General features: G+C 37.8%; 1 long non-coding RNA gene across 1 annotated transcript; it reads right to left on the reverse strand.

Annotated features, from left to right (window-relative positions):
• Positions 1-11,376: 11,376 nt before the first annotated feature.
• On the reverse strand, positions 11,377-18,344 carry LOC106037302 (uncharacterized). The gene is made up of 3 exons (XR_001207931.3): positions 17,325-18,344; positions 12,016-12,093; positions 11,377-11,660 (listed from the first exon to the last, which is right to left on the reverse strand). It is a non-coding gene; the product is annotated as an uncharacterized lncRNA (long non-coding RNA).
• Between the last annotated feature and the right edge of the window lie 770 nt (positions 18,345-19,114).

A 19,114-nucleotide genomic window follows, 5' to 3' on the forward strand; every position in this document is an offset into this window, starting at 1 on the left:
CTTTTTCTTTTCTTTTTTTTTTTTTTTTCAAAGAATTTGTGATACACTGATATCTCAAAACAACAGAAAGAACTAAGGGTTCTGAGGGACAGCATAGCAACTGTAGTGACACGTGACATACCTCGTGGGTAAGAACTGATAGTTTCTTGAAAGGAACAAAGTCACCCCCTGCAAGTGTCAGGTTCCTTGAGCTGTGAAATCCAGAAAGCACCATAAATGATCACCTCCCTCAAAAAACCAGCAAGTGAACTGACTCACCCTGACTCAGGGCAGTGCAAATACGGGTTTGTTCCAAAGAGATGGCACACTGGGAAAAAAAAAAAAAAAAAATCTGGTCTAAGTAAGAGTACATTCACAGGAACTAAATTTACCCCCTAACTATACCCCCTAACATCAGAACCTTGTTCTGATGGTGATGGCTCATACTCTCCATCATATTTGAAAAGTCCTGGCAGTCAGTGAAGTCCCTGATGACCGGAAAAAGGGAATCATCACTCCCATTTTTAAAAAAGGTAGAAAAGAGGCCCCAGAGAACTATAGACCAGTGAGCTTCACCTCTGTGCCTGCCAAGATCATGGAACAGATTCTCCTGGAAGCAATGTCAAGGAGGTGATTGATCAAGACAGCCATCATGGCTTCACCAAGGACAAATCTGGTGGCCTTTTATGATGGAGTGACTCCACCAATTGACAAGGGAAGACTGACTGATGTCATCTACCTGGATTTCTGTAAGGCCTTTGACACAGTCCCACATGACATCCTGGTCTCTAAATTGGAGAGAGATGGATTTGAAGGGTGGACTATTTGGTGGATAAGGAATTGGCTTGAAGGCTGCACTCAAAGAATTATGGTCAATGACTCTATGTCCAGGTGGAGGCCTGTAAAAAGTGATGTCCCTCGGGGGGTCTGTCCTGGGGACCGTGCTCTTTAACACCTTTATCAATGACACAGACAGTGGGATCAAGTGGACTCTCAGCAAGTTTGTATATGACACCAAGCTTTGTGGTGCAGTTGGATGAGGCCCTGAGCAACCTGATATAGTGGGTGGCGTCCCTGTCTTTGTCAGGGAGATTGGAACTAGACGATTTTTTAAGGTACTTTCCAACCCAAGCCATTCTGTGATTCCATGATATTACCACAGATCCCAGACTTTTCACTGGTTTGGTGCTATAACATGCTAGATTTGGACAAACACATACACACATTTTGAAAGACATTTTAGTCAGGGGTTCCAGTACTGCATCCCAAGTTGACCTTAAAATTTTTTAATCCCCTCCCCCCCTCCCCTCCCCTCCCCTCCCCTCCCCTCCCCTCCCCTCCCCTCCCCTCCCCTCCCCTCCCCTCCCCTCCCCTCCCCTCCCCTCCCCTCCCCTCCCCTCCCCTCCCCTCCCCTCCCCTCCCCTCCCCTCCCCTCCCCTCCCCTCCCCCCCTCCCCTTCCCTTCCCTTCCCTTCCCTTCCCTTCCCTTCCCTTCCCTTCCCTTCCCTTCCCTTCCCTTCCCTTCCCTTCCCTTCCCTTCCCTTCCCTTCCCTTCCCTTCCCTTCCCTTCCCTTCCCTTCCCTTCCCTTCCCTTCCCTTCCCTTCCCTTCCCTCCCCACTTTTCCTCATTACTTATCCTGTGAGTTTTATGGTTTTTGCTATCATATAACTACAAAAAAAGCCAAGGATTAGTCAGTAAAATCATGAGTTATTTCTTCAAGAGAAATGTACCATTGTTGTAATTGTTTTTGTTTTTGTATTGTTTTGTTTTAAATATATAAAATAGTATATAAGACATTTTAAGTAACATTAATTTTATTAATTTTAATTAATTATTAAGTACTTCTTTTTAGTTGGCAATCCGTTTGGCAACAGAATATAAAATACATATTTAGAGAAAAAAAAAAAAAAGCTTTTCAAACATAAAATTCTCTCTGTCAATTTTTATCACCTATCTATAAAAGCAAGAGTAGGCAATATGCAAGTGTGGATAGAGGAGAACTTCATCATACTTTACAGAAAGAACACCTCCATCTGTTTTTAAGCATTTGTTTAGGGGCAATGATAAGTAGCACTCACAGTGCAGAATACCTTGAAATCCAGTTCCTCATTTATCTATTGAGAATCAACAGCAGCAATACCAACAATTAAGCTTTCCTTCAATTACAGTCAGTATTACTTTTTTTCTCAGTCTGGATACAGAATTTCTATGAGTGAAAAAATAATTAAATTCTGCTCTTTTTATTTCTCCTTCACTGTCACCCCCTCTTCCACCATCAACTATCTATAGCAGGGCGTCTATAGTGCTTCTTGTGTGGCTGCTGTCAAAAGTATGATTTTTTTATTTGCAATGAGCAGAACTTTTTACAGATCTGCCAACCACCCGTCATATGCTTATGCTTTTATTCCAGTATCAGAATACGGGCTGAATATGTACTAGTTGAGAAAACTAGAAATAGAAAAGTTCCTTATAAGTATTCATTTGGGTATGCAATACATACTTGTTTGGATAGTATATATAAGTCCTCTTGTATGTTTACAAAAAATGGTCTGCAAGTGTTTTCTAGGAAAAAGATAAAATATTCATGTCAAAATGTATCCATACTCTATAGATATCTGCAATTAATTCTCGAATACTTACAGGTAGTTTGTCCTAGCTGTGAAGTAGCTGTGCCTTTCAGGCAGAGATTCCAGATGAGTTTGAGAATTATGTCAGTCATGACTGAATCATTTTAATGTCTTCATGATTTTTTTTTACCATGTTCTTTGCTTTCCATTTAGCTAGAGGTTTTGATTCTCAGGGATATCCCAGCAATTAGGTAGTCAATGTTAATAGAAACCCAACCATGATGTCAGAGGATACTTGATTTGTATCTCCATTTGTAATCTGAAAAGTGAGAACAATAATAAATGGTCTAAGTGGACAATTAGTGATGATATTAATTTACTAATAAAGGGAATATTTAGACAATAACATTTGGTAATAATGTATGACCTCTCCATGGGCTGCAACAAATTTACATAAACTACTCATACAGTAATTCTGAGTATGACGGATTTACAGTTTCTTCTAATAATTTAGAAATATTATGCTTATTTTGGTGTTTTGTTTGTTTATATGCAAAGAGTGAATTAATTCAATATCTAGACTGTCAGGAAAGACACCCAGGAGAGTGGAGAATGAATCTCTGACACACATCTTGGTATATGCTTCATACCATAGACAGGTCTTTCACATAGATGCCCTATATCAGCCTATATCAGCCCTGTTTTATCCAGGAAATTTTCTAACATATAATGATGTTCCTGTCAAGCTGAAAATAGTTGTGGGGGAGAGGAATATAGACCTCAACACCAGTCTGTAAGTATGTAAGATCAGGGAAGCCATTTCAAGGATTTTTTTTTTTTTTTTTTAAGGATACATGGATAATAGGGAAAACTGAAGCAAGTTTTCTCTGGGATTAGAGTACATCAGATTCAGGTAACTTGGTCTGGTGGTCATGCAGTCAGTCACATTACTATCATGGGCAACCTGAGAATATGACAAATAATGACAACCATTATATTTTGTTCAATGTGTTGGACCTTGCATAAACCAAGCCACCCACTCTCTGAACTGGAATTGCTTTGGGTCCCTGTCTTTGAAACATAAACTAAATACAACATTAATGCATGCACAGTGTTAAATACTTCAGTAGTTTCCATATTAGACTTTCATCCCGCTTTTAAAGGAATATAATATGCTAGCTTACGATATTTTAGTCCATTCTGTGCTGCTAGTTCTTAAGAAGGAGAGTTGCATAGGCCTTCGTTCATTAAAATAAATCAGTAAATTACAGAAGATAAGCACAATTTTATAACCAAAATCTAATCTGAAAGTGAGAACTGGTTGATTCTGTTCTCAAACTGTGTCTTCCTAAACAAATTACTATATGGTAATTTAGTATACAGTCTGATAATGTTACCTACATTTTGCATATACTGCAGAGTATGAGCATGCTCAAGGACAGCTATCAAAGAGAAATACTATAAAGATTCATTGACATTACCCCATGGCAATATCTCCATGTAACTCATATCCTCTGAAAGCCGCATGCACGATATAAGACCTGAAGAACATAAAAAGAGAAAGTCCAAAGAAAGGATTAAAAATACAGCTATTCTTGTAGTTGTGATATTGAGTAACAAATCTGTAGAAATCCAAATCTGTTTAAATATAAATTCATGAGCCCAAGAAGGGGCAACTTTTGAATAAATTAGTCACAGTGAATAGTTTACCCAATTTTATTATAATCTGGAAGTGAGGAACTCAGTATGATATCTTTTTTACCTGATTTTAATGTCCTGAAGCATTTGCCGTGTTGTTTCCTTTGTAATCAGCAGCCTTTTTTTACAGGCAAGCAGTCTCCCAATTTAAATAATACACAATAGAACAATGTGCTGCAGCCGTACCCTGTCAGTTCAGGCACTGTAGCCTTCATGTCCTATTAATACCTGGGTGAACTTTAGAGTTGCTTCAGCAAGCACATGGAATTTTAGTCTGAATATGGTTTAAAAGGACCTCTCAAATTTAGTCTATTTTCATAAACAAGGCTGTTTTGCAAGATTGTTCAATTTTCTTATTTTGAGACACTGTCCCGAAAAAAATGATCAGAATATTCAGTTACATCACTGTATATATCTATACAAGCAGACAGACAGACTAAGTTAATTATCTCAGCAGAAACAGCACTGAACTAGTATCAGTCCAGATGAGCTATGGATCTAAGAAATTCCTCAAACCCTTTTAAAGCTAGTTGTATTTGTTAATATTTTTGTTAAAACAATTGATACATTTCAATAATATCAGAAAAAGTTGCTTACATGAAGTATCGCAGTGACTTGTACTAAAACTATGAGCATTGCAGACATTATTTAACCTTCAACACAGTGACCACAAAGCATAGCTTTTTTCTCACAAAATAATTAAATATCTTAGACAGATTTCCTGACCTACAAATCATAAAAAACTTGGACAGGTTTGTATGCCAGTGTTCTTGATTTTTTAATAGGAATAGAGAGTTTGACCAAACTCTGTCACATCAGTATTCATCACTCATGGCTCAGGTTGAAAGGGTAAAGAAAAACAAAACAAAACAGAAGAAACATGAGAGGAAGAGGAGATCAAAGGACCAGTCACGAAAGAGGGGAAAAAATGCTTTTCAAGTGCAGAGTAGTTTTTATCTTGGTAATAGATTCTTATCAAAAACCTCAAGCAAAGCAACAATCACATTGTATGGATATAGTATAATTTAAAAAAAAAAAAAAAGGATAAATATATGTACACACACATATATGTATGGGTTCGCTGCTCATTAGAAATAGCTTTTTTTTTTTGCCTTTTTTTTTTTTTTCTGAAAAGATACTTGAAAACCAAAAAGAGACAAAGAGGAAAATTTTCAAAATTAGGTATCTTAGAAAAAAAACTGCATTTCTTAAAAGAATAGAAGCATGGTCCATGGCTGCAGTGCCTCAGGGGTGTTCCTGCCCTGGCATGGATCACCCATGAGCTGCAGTTCCTCAAGGCTGTCCCTGTTCCAGAGTATCTCTGCAGGTTGTAGGATGACTGGTATTCTTGTCCAGATCTTGGAATGACAGAAAAAGGCAGACCTCAAGTACGTAACCTCTTGGTTGAAGAGTGAAGAGATTTCTACCCTTTTGTTGTAAAATGCATTGTAGATATGTGGTTGTTGAAGCATTCAGCAATGCAGGGTTTGTAAGGAAGACTTGGCACAAGAATTGGGGAAAAAATTGGGGGGGGGGGGGGGGCGGGTTAGGCAGAGAAATCAAGACAGCAGGGAAAATGGTGTTAGATTTGAAATGTTGTTTAGAAAAGTTTGGCCCTGTAATGAAGTTAACTTCTTGTGAGGGTAAGAAAGGGGGAAAAAATTGCTGGTGAGTGTAATGTAGCACAGACTTTTAGCCCATAGATGGATTTCTCTTAGTGTTTATTTTGCATGACCAGTGATAAATGCAGCTGAGAAATGAGCTACTGCACAACACAAGGGAGAGGTTTCTGCTTTGTACCTTACTGCTAATCTGAACTAATATCTGCAGGGCTTCTTTGTCCATCCAAAATTTTGGTTGCTGCCTGGATGGCCTGGTCTGACTGAGGGAGGTTCTGTGTTTCCTTAGGAGGAGAATCTAGGTCTTGCTCACTGTCTCCAGCACTAAATATAAGAAGATGTTGTCTAATAACTTCAGGCTTTCCTCCATTCTACCAGAATTGATGTCTTTGGCTTTAAAAGTGACCACTGACATTTGTGAATGTTAGTAATTGTTCAAGATGATATTACTTGCATTCTTAGGATAAGACTAGGAAAAAACATTGTTTGCTACAGTCATTTGCTCTGAAGGAGTAAAAATTGCTCATTCATAAATTTTTTATGGTCTATGAGCTGTAGAGACCATTTAAGGTCAACACTTCATACTGTATTAGATAAACATTTAAGAGGTAAATACTTCTACACAACTTTGATGCGAGCAAAGAAATAGGCCATGAAAACTCAAGAGAACGGGCTTGATGCTTCATGCTATTATTTTTACTGAGCTAAAGCTTCAGTAGTGGAGGTGTTCAGAGCCTCATATTTAATGTACAAGCATCAAAACTTGATCAGAAGAAAATTGCATTGATACAGCTATAAAAGGAAAGGGTTATATAGTCTAAGGATTACATGATCTCACATTGTGGTACCAGAACCATCTTTGTTCTTGCTAATATCAGTGTCAGGGAGAACTGGGAAACACAATAGCTGAGGTCTAACCATGACCATGCCTCTGTCTTCCCATCCCACTGTACCCAACATCCATAACCTGTTCCGATATCTGAATATGGATATCTCAACTATAACAAATATTTTCTGTGTTCATCTGTCTGCAAAGAGGTGGTTCTAAACACCTGAGTCACCTTATAGTGAATAATAGAAGTGGATGCTTGTATCAGTTGATGGACTCAACAGAAGTGATGAGAGTCACCTGGGGGATCCCCAAGCACTTGCATGTTGATTGGAGTGCTGGTTAGAAAAGATAATAGGAAACACTTAGCATTACGTACATGAATTTAAGCACTTCTGCCCACGCAGCTATCACTAAACTGAGTAGAGCTATCTGTTTCAAACAGTGCAGAAGATCAGAGTTCAACTTCCATAGCATATCCCGATGGTTAAAATATTTCCTGAAGTTCCTGTTTTATACAACTGACAGTGCTTCCCATGAAGCTCTCTGTCTCTTTCTGAAAGTGGGCGTCACCCTGGGAAGAAAGAACTGTGGCATGGAAGAATAAAGGCAAGATGGAGGTTGGAGGTGGAGACTGATGATTAAGATACTATGCTGGAATAGTGTTTCTGTCCCAGTTTCTGCTCCTTAGGCAAAAACATTTTATGTCAAACAGCCATTGGAAGTGTCCTGCACGTCTGGCACACATGGACATTTTTCTACTTATATATATTTACACATCCAGAAATACTCAAGGAACAGTTCTTAGAACGTGGTTCCCTTTCCTAACTTTGTGATCAAACATTAAGCAATGGCAAACATTCTCTTTTCATTCTGGATTCATGACTTGTTTTCTCACCTGAGGAGCTGCTCAATCTCAGGCTGGAAGAAGGTGTTACATCACTCTCTGATCTCTCTGGTCCCTGTATCCTGTAACTTGTTGGGTAGGATACTTAGATGGGAAACAGGAGATAAAGACTTGAACCCTTGGAAAATATTATTATTATTATTATTATTATTAATAATAATAATAATAATAATAATAGACTTCTTGGTTTATTTTTTGCTCTTTTTCCTGCAAGTATGCCTTGCTCTCTGCCCTTACTGAAAGCTGCATGCCTGTATTTTGCTGTTAATGAAAGCAAGTGTGCTTAACATGCAGAAATCACTGGAGGTGGGTATGCCCAGAATTTCAGACACCTTTCAGAGTTACTACAAGTTTACACAGATGTCGGGGTGAAATCCAGAGAATTTACAGGTTCATAATGTGTCCTTCTGCTGTACTGATGGCACTTAACAGAAATACTGCTCTTCTGAGTCAGTGTTTCTGAGTATAGACAAGTTTATTGTACCCATTCCTGCTTTTGCTCTCACAATAGCCAGTTCTCTCAACACCTAAATGTCCCTAACAGTAAATCAACATTATATGCTCTCATCAGACTGTTGAGCTGCTTAATAATTAACTGGGATAAACACATGAAAATCCTCACTTTTTTTTTTTTTTTTTCATGCAAAATGTCCCTATTTCAGCTTCCCCCAATTGTCAGGATTCTTTAGATACTTCCATGGCCTTTTGATGCAAATATGATAAAGCAGCAACCAGAAAATGTTCTTCACAGGGTGCGGGAGAAAATGAACATTAAAAGACTGAAAGTTTTGCTTTTGATGTTTAAATGATTTGTGGTGGCAACCTCAACTGTGCTTTAATGATTATTTTACCCAATTAATTTCCTTAGATATTTTTGCTATGCTTTAAAAATACATGCTCAAAATTTGATTGTATGTTCATTTTCTTTTCTGAAGTCCCTGTTGTGTTTTCTACATTCTGAACTGCAGAAATGTTGCCACACTACATTCTATTTGTTTTGCCTTTTATGAATCGTAAAAGGGTATATTATCTTCATTTGTCTTCCTTCTTCCTACTTAAATATGTACAAGATTATTTCTGAGGATGAATAGGGAGAGTAAATATATATAACAATGTTTTGTGTTACTGATGAGAAATTGTCCTGCCCTTACATTAGACAGGGTGAGAACATTGTAAACTGATAAAACAACAGAAAACAGAGGTGATATTTAAACCACAAGATCTTGATTCAGGTCCTTCTTTCTCACAGTAAACAGTAATGGACTCTGAAGAGGTCAAAGAACTTATTATGTACCAAAAACTTTTATGTCACTTTTCTAAACTTCTAAACTGCTTCTTAAAAAAAAAAAAAAAAAAAGATTTTTTTTTTTTTTTAGAAGAAGGGTGTGCACACTCCTTCCACGGATTATATGGACTTCATAATAAGGGAAAATAAATACTTCTGTACCCCAAAATGGTCTTTATATCATCTCTGAGAAATCTTTACACTGTCTTACTCCACTTGGCATTTTTAAAGGACTCATCAGTAGTAGAGCCAAGATTTTCCCTGTTGTTTCTGTAAAATACCCGGGAGTCAGGGAGAAACTCAGAGAGGTCTCAGTTCAAGACTCTAGAGAGTTCAGGGAAAAAAATAGCTAAAATCCCTGTCGGGACTTTAAAGTTTGATTTGTGAAATCAATAGATTAAAATAACTGAACCTCTATAAATCAACTAACCAGGAACTAGGGTTAATGTTCTGAACATATCCAAGATGGTGTAAAATGCATAGAGTGAGAGGGATTACTCATGGGTCACAAAAAGAATAACAAGTGATGAGATGGGATTAGGGAAGTGGACATTTCCACTTGATAAAGTCTGTTTATCCTCTGCAATGATGATCCAGTGAACAGAGTGAGGGCAGCTACGCTGACTCATTTATAGATGATCTGAACAATGCATTAATAAATGAGCTGTAAATCACTCCGTTTCCTGAGTTAGAAGGAAAACTGGTAGGATCTCTTAGTGGAATAGGTATTTTACCTCTCCGATGCCCACAATTCTATCACACACGGTCCCTTTCAATTATCAAAGCATCACGTGCACATTTCAGCAACATGACTCCCATTAATGTCAAAGGGAGACTCAAGATTAAAAACCCCAGGCATCTCTTTTAAAATGAAGGAATTAAAATAATGTATCATTTCTCCACTAGAGAAACCAATTCCCCAAATATGAGACCCCTCTGCGTTTCCCTTCAACAGGACTACCCTTGCTTATCCCCAGCACCCAAAAATAAATACTGAGACCAGATTGCAATTAACCAAGAGGTGCTGAAGGTGGGAAAAAAAAAAAAAAAAAAAAAAAAAAAAAGAAAAACAGAAAAGCAGAGACTTGTTTTTAACCATTAAGTAAATTGAAGACTTTGCTTTTCCAGGGAGAGCGTGATTTAAGGGCTAATCAGCACCATGGTCCTACACATTATCTAAGAAATTGGAAATTACTGGCTACTAAGCCCAGCTCTCAGAAGCTCCAGGGGGAATCTCTGCAAGGCCTCTGATAACTTTTGAGTCTAGGTTTGAATGTTCTTCTCTTCTTAATTAGAAATTCATCATGTGTGCATTCGTATATATGCTTGCATTTCTATATATGTTTATTGCTGTATGTGCACATACTTCCACACATACTTTGTCTCCATATGGATGCACACACATTACAGAATACATAACTCTTTACTCTAATAGTTTGCTTTTTCCCTTGTCATGTTCAGCAGATTATGCTCTCTACACTCTGTTTTCCTTTTGCGGTATTGGCAAAGACTTACAAATGCCCTGTTTGCTTTCTTTTATCTCATTACATTATTCAGTAGTTTTCTGTATACATACATTCAGAAACATCAGCAAATAACTTACTTTCAAAGAGATTTAAGGAAAGCAAATGTATTTGTTAAAGAAAGAAGCATAACACTTACTCAAAGCATAAGCAAAATAGCTGCTCAGGGCAAAAGCTTACTGAGGATACCAAAATGACTCTGGTCCCCCTATTTTACTAATGCCAAAAGTCACCATGATTTTCATACCTAAAGCAGTCAACAAAGAAAGCTAAGCTTACAGCTGATGTAGTAGAAGAATTTGAAGAACAGTGCAGTGCCAGGGCTGCCCAGCTGATTTCTGAATATAAGGTGCCTTTACTTGAATAATTTGGTAAGCTAGCTATATGAACTTCTTATCAATACTTGGATTCTTGCTGTAGGAAGCTGAGAGCACTACTACTGTGCTCATAGGTGATTCCCTCCAGGGGAAGCAAGGCAGAAGGCTCACCAGAACTCCGTTTAGAGTTCACCTCTGCAATGTGATGTTTAGGTCCCCAGCAGTTTGCTTTCTAAGGCAGGTGCAGCATCCACCCAGGACTGGCACCTGGCATAAATTGCATCACTGGTAAAGTTACAATGTGGGCATACGATACCAGAACCATGATGAATTGGAGCCCAATTACGTTCTGTGGTATGGTGACTAGTTCTGTGGACAAAGGGAGACCAGTGATACCATAAATCTTGTCTTCCGAAGATTTTCAACACTGCTTCCATGTTGCATCCTTGCAGCCAAACTGTGGAGGTGCAGACTGGGTGGGTGTTGGGGCCCTGAGTGCACTGTCTGGCTCTACAGCCTTCCCTCCTCTCTCCTCATGGGGGACTACACTAAGGGGAGATTTTATAGCCTCTTCAGTTGCCTAATTGGAGCGTACAGACAACAAACCCTTCATAGAGGTACCTACTGGAAGGTTAAGAGGCAACAAGCACTAGTTTCACAAGGGATATTCTGATTAGATAAGGGCAAAATCTTTCTGTGCCAAGGGTGGTCAAACACTGGAATAGGTTCACAGAGTGCTTGTGGGATCTCCATCCTTGAAGACATCCAAAGTTTGACTAACAGGGGTCCAGAGCAGCTTAATCTGACTCTTCCCTGAGTCAGAGGTTGGACTAGATGATGTCCAGCAATATCTTCCAGCCTAAATTACTTCATGATTCCTTGATTTGGTATCAATGGCAGAAAAATAAATGTTTATGGATCCATAAGCAGATGCAGCTGAAAATGAACAAAGAAATTGTCAGTTTAGATGTGCCCAGCACTGTTTTCTGGCACTGAGGCCAACTGGCATGGAAAAGGCTATGTCCATAATATTAAATGATTTTCACTTTCAAAAGGAGGTGGCTGTGTGCAAACTAGTCCCTGGCTTGTGATAAGCCACACCTGGAAATTTGGTATCTCAAGTTAAATGGGACAAAAGGGTGTTGGGGACCACTATTAAAATATAGTTTTATAGCCAATTTAACTGTAGTACCCAGAAATATTACCAGTAACTCTTTAGTTTATTAGAATTGGTGTAGTCTTGATGTTAGAGGCCTGTATATGCCCAAAGAAAACGTAGGAAAATATTTACATTCCTGGGAGTTATCACAGGTAGGGTATCCAGAGTGATAGCTTCTCCAGCATTACTGTTTGTCTGTTTCCTTGTTTTCTGAAAAACAAACAAACAAAAAACTTGACGGTGTGTTGTTCCTTTTCTTTCTCCCTGTGAATTGTCACCCATAGCTATTGATAGTATATATACCTAACTCTCTTAAAGACGTACATAAGATAATGTTTACATGTAGACTTCCTTTGTTGATTCAGTTTATCTACAAAATAGGATATTCCTTTCTGGTCATTGTCTATGGAACCTAACCAGGGCTATCATCTGTGCTTCGGCAACTTACTTCAGTGAAGGGCAGTTCAGACTCCTTGATACTTCTCCAGAGCAGCTTACCTCTTTTGGCAGGGATTTAAGTCCACTGAAGAGTTTTTATATCTGCCAAAGGACTTCATTGCTACTGATCTGTGCTGGATTTTGACAAGTGACCTCGGGGTGTCTGTCTCTTCAAGTTATCACTCTAGTGAAACTTATTTCCTTATTTTCAATAAGTACTTTTCCTATAGAAATTAAATCAGGCTACCTTGTAAATAAATATAACAGGAGAGCAAAAAAAAAAAAAATTGTAAGAAAGGTTTTTTTTTTTTTTTTTGTTAAGGGACATCCCCATTTTCAGTTCTATGATACTAGTATAAATGGTATTATTCTAATAAACCAAGTCAGAATTTCTGCCATTCCACAACACACGTAACTGGAGAACAGTTATGCCTCCAGATTGTTAAATTAACAGAAGTGATGGAAAATGCAGGTGCTGGCTGCTGCTATTCTTCATTTGGAAATGGAAAAGGTTTTTCCCAGAAGATAGAACTGAGAAGGATATATTCATTAGAGTGTTGAAGTAAAAATCATTTGGCAGAAAATACAGGTAGTATGGTTGATGAACAGAGTAGATTCTTCGTCTTGTTTTTTCTTTCTCCTAAACAGTAATTTTATTTTTTTCCTTTTGACTCCTTCTTTAGGGTCATAGAAAGAACAAAACAAATTCCTACAACTGAGTAGACAATCAGTCAATCAAATAAAAAAACAACACATCAAATACATTACCATAACACGCTTTTACAATATTATGCAGACTCCAGATAGACAACCTAAGATAAGTTCATAACCTCCCCTTTGGAATGAATCAGAATAGCCACTAAAATAAGAGAACTTTACAGTGTTATAAGAATGACTTTATGAAAGAGATGTCATAGTATGAACAGTCATAACTCCATCTCACTGGGAATGAAAGTTTCAATCTTTCAGAACTAGAAGCAGTAATACTGAGGTAATGCTTGGGTATTGCTACACAGAAATAATACTGAAAGGGAAATGTATCTTGAGAGTATATGGTACGTTATCCATGATCTGAAGCTTATAAAAAGGGTTCTGAAGTATGCTGAGTATATTGCCTTTACTTGTTCTGGAGCTGCTTTAAAAAGAGGTAAAAGCAGCTCACAATCCAATTTCTTGTGTCTATCTACAATACGTGCAGGATATGCAATGGGTGAATTTGCATGCAAGATCTGATATATTTTGTTATGGAATTATACACTGTTATTCACAAAGACTTCAATTTTATCTTAAAAAAAAATAAAAAAAGGTATGTATGTATGGTAAAGCAGGAGTATATGCACATCTGTAATCAGTTGTCTCACACTCAACTCAGAGGTTGTCTTTATTGTCTTTGTACCTGAAGTGCCCATCAGGGTTAAATCCAATCTTACTTTTTTTCAACAACAACTGTAACAAGTTGCTGTGGTGGTAAGCTGAGGATATTTTCAGTAATAGTTATAGAGACTAATAGATCTGAGAATATACTTATGTAGATGAACCAAACATATCATTCAGATATTTCAGGGCTTGGTAAAACAACTCTCCAGATGAAACTAAAAAATAGACTAGACTATAGAACATTCAGACAGGAAGAATTTGCCATGCCAAAGTAAGGTTTGAGCCCAGGTTTGAGTTTTGGCCTTTGTAAATTCCTTGATGGATGCCAGATTAATATTCTTCATAACAGTTAATGCCTGCAAATAGTAATAATGAATGAATACAAACATGTTAAATGAGCTCCACTGGGTATGAAAGAAAACAGTCTTCTGAAGAAGCAATGACTTCATTGCATTGTTGGGTGCATCATTTCTACACTGAAATCAGGAAAGCTTAAGGTCAAGAATTAGGTCATAATTTTGTTAACTCTTCACAGGATTGGTCTTTGGGCATAAGATGATAAAATTAGAGGATATAGAGCTACCCTGGGAAGACAAAAACTTGACACCAAAAGTGCGTTGACAGCTGCCAAAGGGATTTAGGAGTGGTATGAAATTTCATCCTTTTGGGACATTAAAAGAAAGCTCTTTCTAAGTTCACCATTTTAGCTTTCCCCACTGAAACAAAAATAAATTAAAAACATGCAGTCACACAGAATGAAAACATGCTGATCAACATGAACAGTTCGAAGGAAAAAAGCTCCTTTATTGGTAAGTATCTGAAACTCTCAGATGGTGAGTGTTAGCACAGGCTCCATAGAGTGTTCTACCAAAACAAATAATGCACTTCAGTTTACTACCTGGGTACCCATCTCCCTGCCTCGTTAGATATTTGCATGACACTACAACAACCTGTCTGTTTAGGTACTGGGAAACAGACACAAAAGGACAGATATATAACTAAGTTTTTCTTCTCTACCATGTCCACAGTCATTTCCAGGCTGCTCCTTCAGATGCGTACATAGCAGGAAATATAAAATAAAATAAAATAAATAAAATAAATAAAATAAAATAAAATAAAATATATATAAGAAAATAAGAATCTCTAAATAAGAAAGAAAGCACAATGAGGAAGCAGAGAGAAAGCAAAGATTGTTGTAAGAATCTAGTAATGAGAATAATTCAACGTTATTATTTCCTCTGCTTCTATTAAACGTCCCACCAAATATTAGAATGATTACTTACCAGTTTCATTATGCTGATGACATAGGATATGACTAAAATCAAAGTCTTTTTGTGCTGAGTACTTTTGAGCATATAGGTCAGATTCATCTCTCTCAGTTTTGGAAGGCTGAAGTCATCTGACCTATTTTAACAACCCATTTTAGGATGAAATGAACAGCCCTGAGGAATAAGCAAAAGTGCTTATATCTCTCCTTTGCTTTATAAAAGGATTCTAGAGTGACTTGTTCATACTGAGTTGTCTAACATGGATGTCTTAAACTAAGTGAGATGAATTTTTCCCATTCTTTTCTACTAACTTTATCACTCCAAAAAATAGACACCTCATCTAAGCTAGTTACCTAAACTCCCTCTGTAGTCAAGGGAGAAAAATAAGTACCTCCTGAGGGAAATCCTTTCCACATTACCTGGACATCTTTCTTTGGAGAGGATGAGTCCTCTTCTAGAAATGTTTCAAGCCTGTGGTGTAATTGCCTAAAGTAACTAGGAAAATAAAACTAATATTCACATTTGAAAGAAATTGTACAGCATTGAAGAGGCTTTCAGGGTAGGACGTAGCTGCGTTACCTGAGCATTCCCTAGGCTTCCAACCTTAGATGCTATCGCACTGGGGGAACCTGGTGTGCTGGCTCTAAGGAGCAGTATGGAGCGCAGAGTGGAGTGGAGACACCACAGCTAGGCTCTGTGACCAGGTGGGGACTCGATTGTTCTTGTGCACACCGAGACCGATAAGTTGCAGTTTTTGCTACCCTGAGCCAACGACCTGTCATTTTTTGACAAATGCTGTACTCTAATGTACTTTTGCTCATTATAATAGCATTATAATACCAAAACAAACCTCCATCCCAAAAGCTACCCACCTCCAAGGTGCAACCACCCCTCACTGAGCACGTGCTCTGAATTTCTTGGAGCCTATTCCTTCAAACAGAGATAGGAAAACTTTTCACCAATCACTAAGATATAACTAAGATATGCTAAGATATGCTTGACTGGAGTCACTCAAGCTCCACTTAAAAGACAGAAAGCAATATAAATTGGCCTAAAAGAGAGGGGATATCAGGGAAGATACCATCATGAGGGAATAAACCATTACAAGGACCTTCTGACTTCTGGGATCAGTCGACTGGTTGAGCCTCTCTTCCCCCCCCCCCCCCCCCCACCCTCCCATCAGGATGCCTTTGGGTGAGATTTGAACACTTGGTTATATTGGGTGTCTCCACAGAAACTCAGAAATCTCTATAGAGTCTTTGTGCCTTTTAACATGTTAATTTCCAGGCTGTGCACCTGTGTATTTCATGCATGCTAGCTTGCTTTTGCAGACAGTAAATTATCACCAGCAATCCAAACAATCTGTGTACCTGTTGCTGTAACAAATTGCACTTAACTGCATTGTTCCTAGCCATGATAGTTCTCATTGAACGCAACTAGAGTGAGGGCGTGTTATGTTGTTGGTGAATCCGTGATTGTGATAGTTCAGTGCTCTGAATCCGACCAGACCCATATTGGTTAATGCGTTATTGGTGAATCTGTGATTGTGATAGTTCAGAACCCTGAATCTGACCAGACCTGTAACGGTTAATTGGCTACACCCCTTAAAGTAACAGAGCCTCAGAAGGAGCTGAGCTGACTAACTAGAAATAGAATCATAGAATACAATCACAGAAGGGTTTCGGTTGGAAGGGACCTTAAAGCCCATCTAGTTACACCCCCCTGCCATGGGCAGGGACACCTCCCACAAGACCAGGTTGCCCAAAGCCCCATCCAACCTGGCCTTGAATGTTTCCAGGGATGGGGCATCCACAGGTTCTCTGGGCAACTTGTGACAGTGCCTCACCACTCTCTGAGTAAATAATTTCTTCTTTATAACTAATCTAAATCTAACCTGTTTCAGTTTAAAACAATCACTTTTTTTCCTATCAATACATGCCCTTGTAAAAAGTCTATCTACAACTTTGTAAATAAGCCCTCTTTAAGTATTGAAGGGCTTAAATTCCTTCTAACTTCCAAAGGCCTTCTAACTTTTGGATTACTCAGGCTGGATGGCATAAACTGTTGTCTTACTGAAAGCACAGTGTCTTTTCTGAAGACATCATAATTATACATATAAACTAATGAAGTTTTAATAGAGGAACTTTAATAGAGGATGAATTTCACTCTACTAGTTGGTTATAAGCCAGATAAGGAAACATAAAGTAAGAGCTTAAGAACAACAAGAGTGAGAGAAAAAATATAAGAAATAACTTCTCCAAACCCTATAAGAAATAAATATATTTACAGTTATTCTATGTACAGTTAAATTGAGATACAACTAAGTGTATTTCCAAAAACTAAGTCAGAGTGAGATACCTGGGAATGGTCCCCAGAAGTTCTGAAATGACTGCAGGTTGGCATTTAGGTGGAGAGAACTCCCTCTTGTGAGAGTTAGGGCCTGCAGGAAAGAGTACTTAAAATTGACTGAATTTGAAAATACTCAAGGAAAAAAAAATAAAAAAATCATTAAGATTGATGGCTGACATAAATTAGCAAACAGGTGTTTTGAGTTCAGTTATCCTAATATATTCACATTGATTCCAGCCCCAATTCTGATTCAGCATTTAATTCCTTGTTAAATTCTGATATTAAATTGATAGAAGTTTCTTTAGTCTTTCCTTTTAAATCCAGATAGATAAGACATGGATTATCTTCCTTTTTAATCTCCATTCCCCACCCCCTTCCCCCCCGCTTTATTTCCATCATACTAACAAGCTGCTTACTGAAATCCAAACAAAATAGCTGCTGCTCCAGTCTCATGATGAGACAGTGTATGTTCTTTTGGAGTTAAAAATTTAACAAGGCAAGTAAGCAAGGTACTGTCTTTGCTTCTGCTAGGGCATGAAAGAGAGAGGTGTGCAGCAGTTTCTTCCACACACACGTATTAGCTACTCCTTTATTCTCTTTTTTATTTAAAATTCAAACGAGTGCAGGTTTGAGAGGAAGATATGTTTTGAAGCCAGCAAGACTCACCCCTCAGGAATTTTCGATACTGTAATATGAATGAAAAGCTAGTCTGATGAGTGATAGTCACACACAAGAATCATGCATCCAGCATCTGTATGCATGCATGTGAATATACACACATAATGCCAGTCACTGCCACAGAATAGGCGTGATTCTGTTACTGTTCATCTTCTTGGAATAAAAACTTGACACAGGTATACTTTTTAGGTCATCTACATTATCTCTATAAATTTGTTGAAATGAATGATGCTGTAACATTGTGGAGTATCAGACATTCCTACCACTAAATTTTGGTATCCACTTGATAAATCTCCTACAAAATACAATTATGTTCCTAAAAATGGTGTTGGTTTAAGAAAATCTCTAATCTTTCCCCCCTTCATTTTTCTTTCTTTGTTATTTGTATATATTTTAGGATGTGTGTTTTTTTCCACGTGTTCTGGGGGAATTTAAGTAATGACTTTTTCATAATGATCACAGAGCACTTCTCTGTGTTATGATGCTTCAGTCGATAAATAAAACTGATGGTTTTGTCTGTAATCACTTTAAGAGCTGGAGCTAAAAAAATATAACAAAACATAACAAACAAATAAACAAAAGATCTCCAAGTATTGCAAGACTTGATATGAAATGCAGACAACTGGATTCTCAGCAAAATCATCACAATGTTTGCCTAAACTAGAAAGTAAGGTCAGCTCTGTAGACATCTTGGAGCAGATCAGCTGTCAGCATAAACTGACACAGCTCCACCAAACACATAATAAAAAAAGAGAGAGCAAATAATTTTCATTTCTCTGCTGTATAGGCAATATTCCTAAGATCAAGCCTCTACACTTGGTAGTTGTCACTATTCAACCAAAGGAGAAATCAGAAAGGAAAGAGAAAGGAAAAGGTCTTTCAAGTTTTTCTGAAGATGACCAATGTGCTAGGATATAACAAAGGCAGATAATACTGAAAACTTCCTTCAATTTCTTTCCAGCATGTATTTTCCCTTATTATATTTAACGTAATTTGAGGCTAATATATTTTCCTTCCTTTCTGCTGTTTTACTGAACAATAAATGTAACCAACCAGAAGGTGGATTTGATGGTCCTTGTGGGTCCCTTCCAATTCAGGACATTCTGTGTTTCTGATTCTGT

This window comes from Anser cygnoides, chromosome Z (assembly GCF_040182565.1).
Source record: "Anser cygnoides isolate HZ-2024a breed goose chromosome Z, Taihu_goose_T2T_genome, whole genome shotgun sequence".
NCBI lineage: Eukaryota > Metazoa > Chordata > Aves > Anseriformes > Anatidae > Anser > Anser cygnoides.